Raw genomic sequence first — 8,611 nt, forward strand, 5'->3', positions numbered from 1 at the left:
AGTCGGTCACCCGAGATAGAAATGGAGAGGTCTAGGAAGGGGAGGGAGGAGTCTGAGATGGTCCAGGTAAACTTGAGGTTGGGGTGGAAGGTGTTAGTAAAGTGGATGAACTGTTCAACCTCCTCGTGGGAGTACGAGGTAGCGCCGATACAGTCATCGCTGTAGCGGAGGAAAAGGTGGGGGGTGGTGCCAGTGTAGCTGCAGAAGATGGACTGTTCCATATATCTGACAAAGAGGCAGGCATAGCTGGGGCCCATGCAGGTGCCCATGGCTACTCCTTTGGTTTGGAGGAAGTGGGAGGATTGGAGAGAGAAGCTGTTCAGAGTGAGGACTAGTTCAGTCAGTTGAAGGAGGGTGTCAGTGGAAGGGTACTGGTTGGTTCGGCGGGAAAGGAAGAAGCGGAGGGCTCTGAGTCCTTCGTGATTGGGAATGGAGGTGCACAGGGACTGGATGTCCATGATGAAGATAAGACGTTGGGGACGGGGGAAGCGAAAATCATGGAGGAGGTGGAGGGCGTGGGTGGTGTCCCGAACGTAGGTGGGGAGTTCTTGGACTAAGGGGGACAGGACCGTGTCGAGGTATGCAGAGATGAGTTCGGTGGGGCAGGAGCAGGCTGTGACAATGAGTCTGCCGGGGCAGTCAGTTTTGTGGATTTTGGGCAGGAGGTAGAAACGGGCGGTGCGGGGTTGTGGGACTATGAGGTTGGAGGCGGTGAATGGGAGATCCCCTGAGGTGCTGAGGTTATGGATGGTCTGGAAGATGATGGTTTGGTGGTGGGAGGTGGGGTCATGGTCAAGGGGGCAGTAGGAGTAGGTGTCCGCGAGCTGGCGTTTAGCCTCAGCGATGTAAAGGTCAACCTTTACACCGCTGAGACTAACGCCAGCTCGCGGACACCTCCCACTATCAATATCCTGGGAGTGACCTGAAGTTCAACTGGATGCATCCATGGCTACAACAGCAGGTCAAAGATTAGGAAAGCTGTGGTGAGTAATTCACCTCCTGATTCCCCAAAACATGTCCACCATCTACAAGACACAAGTCAGGAGTGTGTTGGAATACTAGGTACAACTCCAATAACACTCAAGAAGCTTGATACCACCCAGGACAAAGCAGCCCCCAATTGTCACCATAAGCAACTACTCCCTCCTTCAGTAGCAGTATATACTATTTACAAGATGCACTGCAGAAATTCATCAAATATCCTTAGCCATCATCTTCTAAACCTACAGCCACTTCCATCTAGAAGAACAAGGGCAGCAGATACTTGGAAATACCACACCTGTAAATTCTCCTCCAAGCCACTCATCATTCTGACTTTAAAATATATTGCCACTCCTTCAGTGTCTTTGGGTCAAAATCCTGGAATTCCCTCCCAAATGGCATTGTGGGTCTACCTACAGCACGTGGACTGCAGCAGTTCAAGAAGGCAGCTCACCATCATCTTCTTAAGGGGAACTAGGGACAGGCAATAAAAGGTGGCCAACAAGGAATGCCCACATCCCTTAAGTGAATAAATGAAGAGCCTTCCTTCAGAGCCTGAAGTATAAATGGAAGAATTTATTGAATTCTTCATATTCAGTGGTTTCTCCATTAACCACTGGACTTCTTAAACTACGGTCAATGCAGCAACTGCAGGAGTACACTGACTTAAACTTTGCATGTTTTTTAGAAAGTCTGGAGACGAGGCAGTCCTGGTTGAAATGGTGTTGCGATTTGATCCAACGCAAAGCTTCATCAGGGCCTCTCTCGTGGTCATGGGACAGAATAAGGGTTTCTCTATCCCTCTATGTGTGTTCAACAGTTGTGAGACTCTTTCAGCAAGTTGTCAAGTGATGTATTACTGCAGGCAGTTCCTGAGTATGTTCTTTGTTTCTTTGGTTTACTGCTTGTCACAGCATTGGCTGGGAACTTTACAATGTCACCCTTTGCGATATCAGGATTGATGTTTGGGAGCTCTTGAAAAAAAAGTCTGCAGCCATTTTAGTGAAAATGTGCACTATGTATAGGAATGGCGTCTCTAGACCTTCTACATGCAGGTCACAGTTCCATGTAATCTGAAATCACTGATGATGTTCTAGCTATTAGCACATAACTATTAAGCCCATATGCGACACATTCCAGTATTTTAAAAAGGTGCAGTGGTTATGATTTTCCAAAATTCTCGATTGTAAACAAGACTGTAGGGATTATTAATTAGAAAATACATGCTGCAAGAAAGGAGAGAAAGGGAAAGCAGGGAACTACAGGACAGTTAGTCAAGTATCAGCATAAGTAAAATATTGGAATTAAGTAAGAATCAACAATGCACTTGGAAAATGATAGTATGATCAGACAAAAGGAATATGCTGTTTGACAAAATTATTACAGTTCTTCAAGTTGTATCTTGTACGGTGATAATAGGAAATTAGAATATGTCAGATTTGGATTTCTAAAAGGCATTTGATAAGGTGTTGTACAAAGGCTAATATCCATATTAGGGACTCATGGACTAAGGGATAATAGCATGGATAGAGGATTGGGTAATGAACAAAACACGGAGTTTGTTCAAAATGGAGTATTTTGAAATTGGCAGGCTGTAACTTATGGACTGCGTAAATATCAGCTCTGGGGTCTTAGCTATTTACAATAGTTTGTTCAATATATCATATCAATTGCTTGACACTATAATCTTCTGCTATAAATTCTGTATCTTATGATCCTGCCCCACTAGCTACCTGATGAAGGAGCAGCTCTCTGAAAGCTAGTACCTCCAAAAAACCTGTTTGACGATAAGCTGGTGTTGTGTGATTCTTAACTTTGTCCACCCCCATCGAACACTGGCACCTCCTCATCATTTACAATCTATACTAAGTATACATAGAAAGAAACAAGGCGCAATGTAACTAAATTTGCTGAGGATAGAAAGCTAATGGCAATGGAAGAAAGGGGGATACAAAGCAGCTGCAAAGAGACGTAGACATTTTAAATGTGGCAGATGAACAATAATGTGTGAAATGTGAACTTATTCGCTCTTTTAGTAAGAATAGGAAAGTAATTACTTTGTAAAGGTGTGAAACTTGCAAATGTTGATGATCAGATGAGTTTGGGTTTATCCGTATAAGGAAAATAAAACTTAGTGTTTACATATAGCAAGCAATTAAGAAGTCCTTTATTGTATAAGAATTGGAGTATAAGTCAAGTCTTGCTGCAGTTGTAGAAGGTTATGGCTACACCTGGAGACAACATCTCGATGATTGTACACAGCTTGGGTCTCCATATTTAAGTAAGAATGTACAGGTACTTGCATTGCGGGCAATGTGGTAAACCTTCATCAGTTTGGTACTTGTGATAAGAGGGTTGTCCTTTGATGACAGTCTGAGTAAATTGGCCCATATTATGTGGAGCTTAGAATAAGAGGTGATCATATTGAAACATGTACAGTTCTGAAGAAGCTTGGTGGGATGAACACCGTGAAGTTGTTTCTCCTAATTGGGAAAATTAGAACTCAAGTGCAATCTCAGAATAAGGTGCCAATCAGTTAGGACTGTGCTGAGGAGACATTTCTTCATTCACAAGATTGTGAACCTTTGTAAATCTCTGCCCAGAGAGTTGTGGATACGCCATGGTTGAAATATTTCTGTCAAGATAGATCAATTATTTTTCTCACAGGGAATCAAGGAATGTATGGATCAGATAGGAAAGCAGATAGGATATGATAATATTGACTGGCAGAATAGAATTGATGGAATCTATGATCTGCCCCTTCTCCTTTTTCTTACATTCATATTGTCCATTATAAATGAATTGAATGAGTTTAATTAGGTTTATTGTCACATGTACTCAGATGATTACAGTGAAAAGTTTTCAGGTCGCCACTTATGATGCCATCTTAGATATAAAGGTGCCTAGGAACAGATTCTTCAGTCCAAGTTCTTAAGAAAAAAACAAGAAATAGAGAAATAATAAGTTCAGAATGATGGTCCTTCCAAACCAGTCCACACTGGCACCTAGCCTCCAGTATGCACTGGGTTTCACCTCAAGGTTCACGAGACTGGAGACTGCTCTGGAATCACCTTGGGATGGCAAGACCATGCTGAGGCATGCCAGATCAAAAGACTGCCATGGGCTGCTGAAAGACCACCACGCTGGGCAGATAGACCACTATACTGGGCCAAAAGAGTGCCACACTAGACTGCTGAGACACCGCCATGCCGGGCTGAGAGGACACCATGTTGGGTCAAGAGGTTGCAACACCAGGCTGAGAGGAAGCTATGACAGGCAGAGGAGCTGCCAAGTTGACATACCAGGCTGAGAAGACACCTTGCCCAGGAGTTCAAGGTGGGAGTCGATAGCCGGGTGTTTGAAGCTGAGAGTCTGAGGTTAGGTGTTCGAGGCCGAGAGTCCAAGGCTAAGTGTCCGAGGCCGAGAGTTCAAGCCCACACTGAGGCAGGCAGGGAGCCCAAGGCTGAGAAGAAAGAGGAAGAAAAAACACAGAAGAGAAAATAAAGAGAAGAAACAAAAAAGAAACAGACGGACAGGATCAGTTCCTAATGAAGCACCCTATTCAGCTGCCAATTTGAATTGTTGTAGTCCTAAAATATTTCCTTGCCTAACCCAGTACAAAGTCGATAGTATTTCTTCACCAAGGCCACTGTAGATCTAAATGTAGTTCTTCATATATCTGAATATAAAGTCGAATGCATCTGTGAACTTAACACCAAATTTGTGGTATTTAGTATCAGTTTCTTGTAAAATCTAAGGGCCACAAACCTTCCCATGGTAACCTCGATGTCAGTAATGTCCTAGCTGTCCAGTTCAAAGGTGGCTGAATTCGGTAGTTTCACCTGAATTAGGTACTACATCCTTGTATTAACTTCACCTCCATTGCTGAAGTTAGCAAACACCAATGTTACAAACCTAGTTCTAGGCTCAATAACACCTCAAATTTGTATTCCCTTTTGTGTTTTTATCTTTCTCTTTCTTCTCCACTGAGGGTGGCTGATGCAGGTACTGAATTTCATTGTTAGCACCTTTACAAAACAAAAAGAGAATTCTACAGTCGAGATTGTGGTGCTGGAAAAGCACAGCAGGTCACAGCATCCGAATAGCAGGCAAATCGACATTTTGGGCAAGAGTCCTTATCAGGGATGTTTCCTCATATGCTGCCTGACCTGGTGTGCTTTTCCAGCATCACACTCTCAACTCTGATCTCCAGCATCTGCAGTCCTCACTTTCTCCAAGAGAATTCTACAGCAAAAAGCTCCTGAAATTTAATAAAAAGAATGCTGTCTTATTGAAGATAGTCTGTTTATTCAGTTAATTTATTCAATTAATTTATTCAGCTTCCAGCTATTGAATGAGTCAGAAGCAATTGATGAAGTCATTTCCACTGTGAATTTAAGTTAGTTCATCTTAGCTGAACAGTGCCATTTCAGTGAGATTCACCATCACATTGCACACTGAAAGAAATTTGGTCAGGTAATACTGTAGCTCCTTCTCTTTACTTAATTGAAGAGAATTGTCAAATATTAAAGTCTTGAAGCTTGTTTATTTTTGATTTTTCTGCGTCAGTTAATACAAGACTAATTTGTTTTAGATATTTTCTAACAGACCTCTGGAGTAGGTGAGACTTGATCCTGGACTTCTAGGTCAAAGGTAGGGACATTTCAAATGTGTTATTAGAACCATTGCTAGGTTACATTAAAGTTATTTATATGAACCAAACTTGTTGAAAGGATGTTGGTTTTGTGTGTACGTTGTAGATATCTTTAGCTTAACTCTTTTGCTGAATAGAGCTGCAAACGTGCAAGTTAATGGAACTCAAGGTAGTATTGCGCTTGGAACTTGGTTTGTAACATTGTTGTTTTCTAACTTCAGCAATGGAAGTGAGTTAATTCAAGGATGCAGTTAATTAATGTCAGCACCACCAGAACAAATAAACAATGTTAGTTTATCTCCTCACGCCACAGAGTTTCCGTGTAAAGTCCACTTGGGACCATCAACACACTTTGTCATTTGTAAAGTCTGAATGCAATACACAGTAAACTTGTGAAGTGTTCTGAGACAACATTCTTGGGGTTCTTGCGCCATTTAATTAAATGAATTTAATTTAGTAAGCTTGAGAACCTGACCAGATTGCTCTTGGCTGTTAAGGCAAATCCTGTCTACCTCGGCAGTATGCTGCAGGTTTCCCTTTCAAGCATGAGTCTGAAATTAAGTAAAATATGTTTATTTTAGAAGAAACAAAATGTGTATTTTCTGATCTTTACAGTGTCAGATAATTTTATTCTTTAAAATTAGGGATTAAAAAATCCTTAAATTCTATTTAATGTTTCCTCTTTATATGCTGGTAGCACACCATACAGATTCAGATCTCTTTGTTTTACTCTTTTCTAATAGCTTTTTTTTCCCTGTGAATGTATTACAGAGAACCTTTCTTCCAAGTTTCAATGTTTACTAAAATGTAATTCAGAAATTGGAAGGATCAGAAGGAATGTGATGCAAATTAGACTTGAGTGGATTTAAACTGTATGGAGGTAAATCAGCAAATTTTTAAATAAAGGCAAATAGGATGGTGAACTCCAGTTGCTTATATATATTGCCACATAGAATTATGTCCAAAATAACGTGACACCAGTTTATAGTCCAACAGGTTTATTTGACAATACAAGCTTTTGGAGCATTGCTCCTTCATCAGGTAGCTAGTGGGACAGGATACATAGGACACAACATTTAGTAGATTAGATTAGATTACAGTGTGGAAACAGGCCCTTCGGCCCAACAAGTCCACACCGACCCGCCGAAGCGCAACCCACCCATACCCCTACATTTACCCCTTACCTAACACTTGGGCAATTTAGCATGGCCAGTTCATCTAACCTGCACATCTTTGTGGAGGCAGCAGTGCTAACCACTGTGCCACCGTGCCACCCTGGCCAAGCAAAAGTGTGATACAACTGATGCAATGTATGAGATAAACCTAGATGGCTGTTAAGTCCTTAATCACTTGGAATCTAGATACAGGTTTTGATTGATTAATATGTAAATCCCAAATAATTTAAGGTTTTATCAGTATATTTAAAAAAAAGGTGATAACTCAGTTCAAACAATGCATTAAAGGTGTGAGGTTAGAGTCTGCCTGTGCCCCATTCCAGAGTCAGACTGGTTTTATTTGCAAAGTAGATATTTATAGAATGTCACATTGACTGACTGCCCATAGATAGTGTACTTTTTGAACAAAATAGATTGTATCTGCAAATACAAATTTGCCCCATAGACGTGTGTGTGTGTGAGAGAGAGAGAGTGTGAGAGTGAGAGTGCATGTTGTGAGAAAGAGAGTGAGAGTATGTGTGTGTGAGTGTGTGTGTATGTGTGTAGGCAAATGTGTGTTTGTTGAAGAGAGCAAATGCGCAAGTGTGATGGAACGAGGACGGCCTCAACCAGGACCTTGGGTTCATCTTACACGACAGGTGACCTCACCACATTATTCACTCTCACATACACACACACACACACACTCTCGCACACACACAGACCCTCTCTCATATAAACGCTCTCTCTCTCTCTCTCTCTCTCTCTGTCTCATTCTCTCTCACACAAATACACACACACACACACACTTGTACACTCTCATGCACAGTTTCTCGCAGGCTACATTCCGGCACACTCACGCACACGTTCTCTCAAGTGTGCACGTACACACACATGCACTCTCTCCCACAAATGCGCGCACACACACACAGTGAATTTGCATTTGCAGATACAATCTATTTTATTCAACTAACACACAATTTGTAGGCAGTCAATGTGACATTTTATAAATATCTATTTTGGAAATAAAACCAGTCTGACTCTAGAATGGGACACAGGCAGACCCTAACCTCATACCTTTAATGCATTGTCTGAGCTGAGGTATCATCTTTTCTTTCGATGTACTGAGAAAACCTTAAATTATCTGAGGTATCAACTTGAAAGAAATTCGTGGATTTACACATTAATCAATTTACACATTAAAAATAACACAACACCAGGTGATAGTCCAACAGGTTTATTTGGAGGTACAAGCTTTCCAAGCGCTGCTCTTTCATCAGGTGACTAAACCTGTTCGAATATAACCTGGTGTAGTGTAATTTTAAACTTTGTCCACCCAGGTCCAACACTGGCATCTCCACATCAATTGAAGCCAATGAAGGTGGTGAGGAAAGAGATCAATCTGAGACTGGTATAGTTGAGAACTGAAGCGAGTCAAACAGTCAGGGCAGGCAAAGACAAGGTAGGACTAATAAATTAATTGCATTTATTTCAATGCAAGAGGCCTAACAGGGAAGGCGGATGAACTCAGGGTATGGTTAGGAACATGGGACTGGGATATCATAGCAATTACAGAAACATGGCTCAGGGATGGGTAGGACTGGCAGCTTAATGTTCCAGGATACAAATGCTACAGGAAGGATAGAAAGGGAGGCAAGAGAGGAGGGGGAGTGGCATTTTTGATTAGGGATAGCATTACAGCCGTACTGAGGGAGGATATTTCTGGAAATACATCCAGGGAAGTTTTTGGGTGGAACTGAGAAATACGAAAGGGATGATCACCTTATTGGGATTGTATTATAGACTCCCTTATAGTCAGGGG

General features: G+C 41.7%; 1 protein-coding gene across 3 annotated transcripts in view; it reads left to right on the top strand.

Annotated features, from left to right (window-relative positions):
• LOC122555532 (cysteinyl leukotriene receptor 2-like) overlaps positions 1 to 8,611 on the top strand; it is a 26,833-nt gene that overhangs the window by 2,258 nt on the left and 15,964 nt on the right. The window contains exons 1-2 of one of the 3 annotated variants that reach the window (XM_043701554.1): positions 5,416 to 5,457; positions 5,576 to 5,634. The exons of 1 other annotated variant lie outside the window; for it this stretch is intronic. The gene's annotated coding sequence lies outside the window, so the exon portion shown is untranslated. Of the gene's footprint in view, positions 1 to 5,415; positions 5,458 to 5,575; positions 5,635 to 8,611 lie in introns of those variants that run through there. One more of the 3 variants, XM_043701553.1, reaches the window with a different exon arrangement.

This window comes from Chiloscyllium plagiosum, chromosome 12, assembly GCF_004010195.1.
Source record: "Chiloscyllium plagiosum isolate BGI_BamShark_2017 chromosome 12, ASM401019v2, whole genome shotgun sequence".
Lineage (NCBI taxonomy): Eukaryota > Metazoa > Chordata > Chondrichthyes > Orectolobiformes > Hemiscylliidae > Chiloscyllium > Chiloscyllium plagiosum.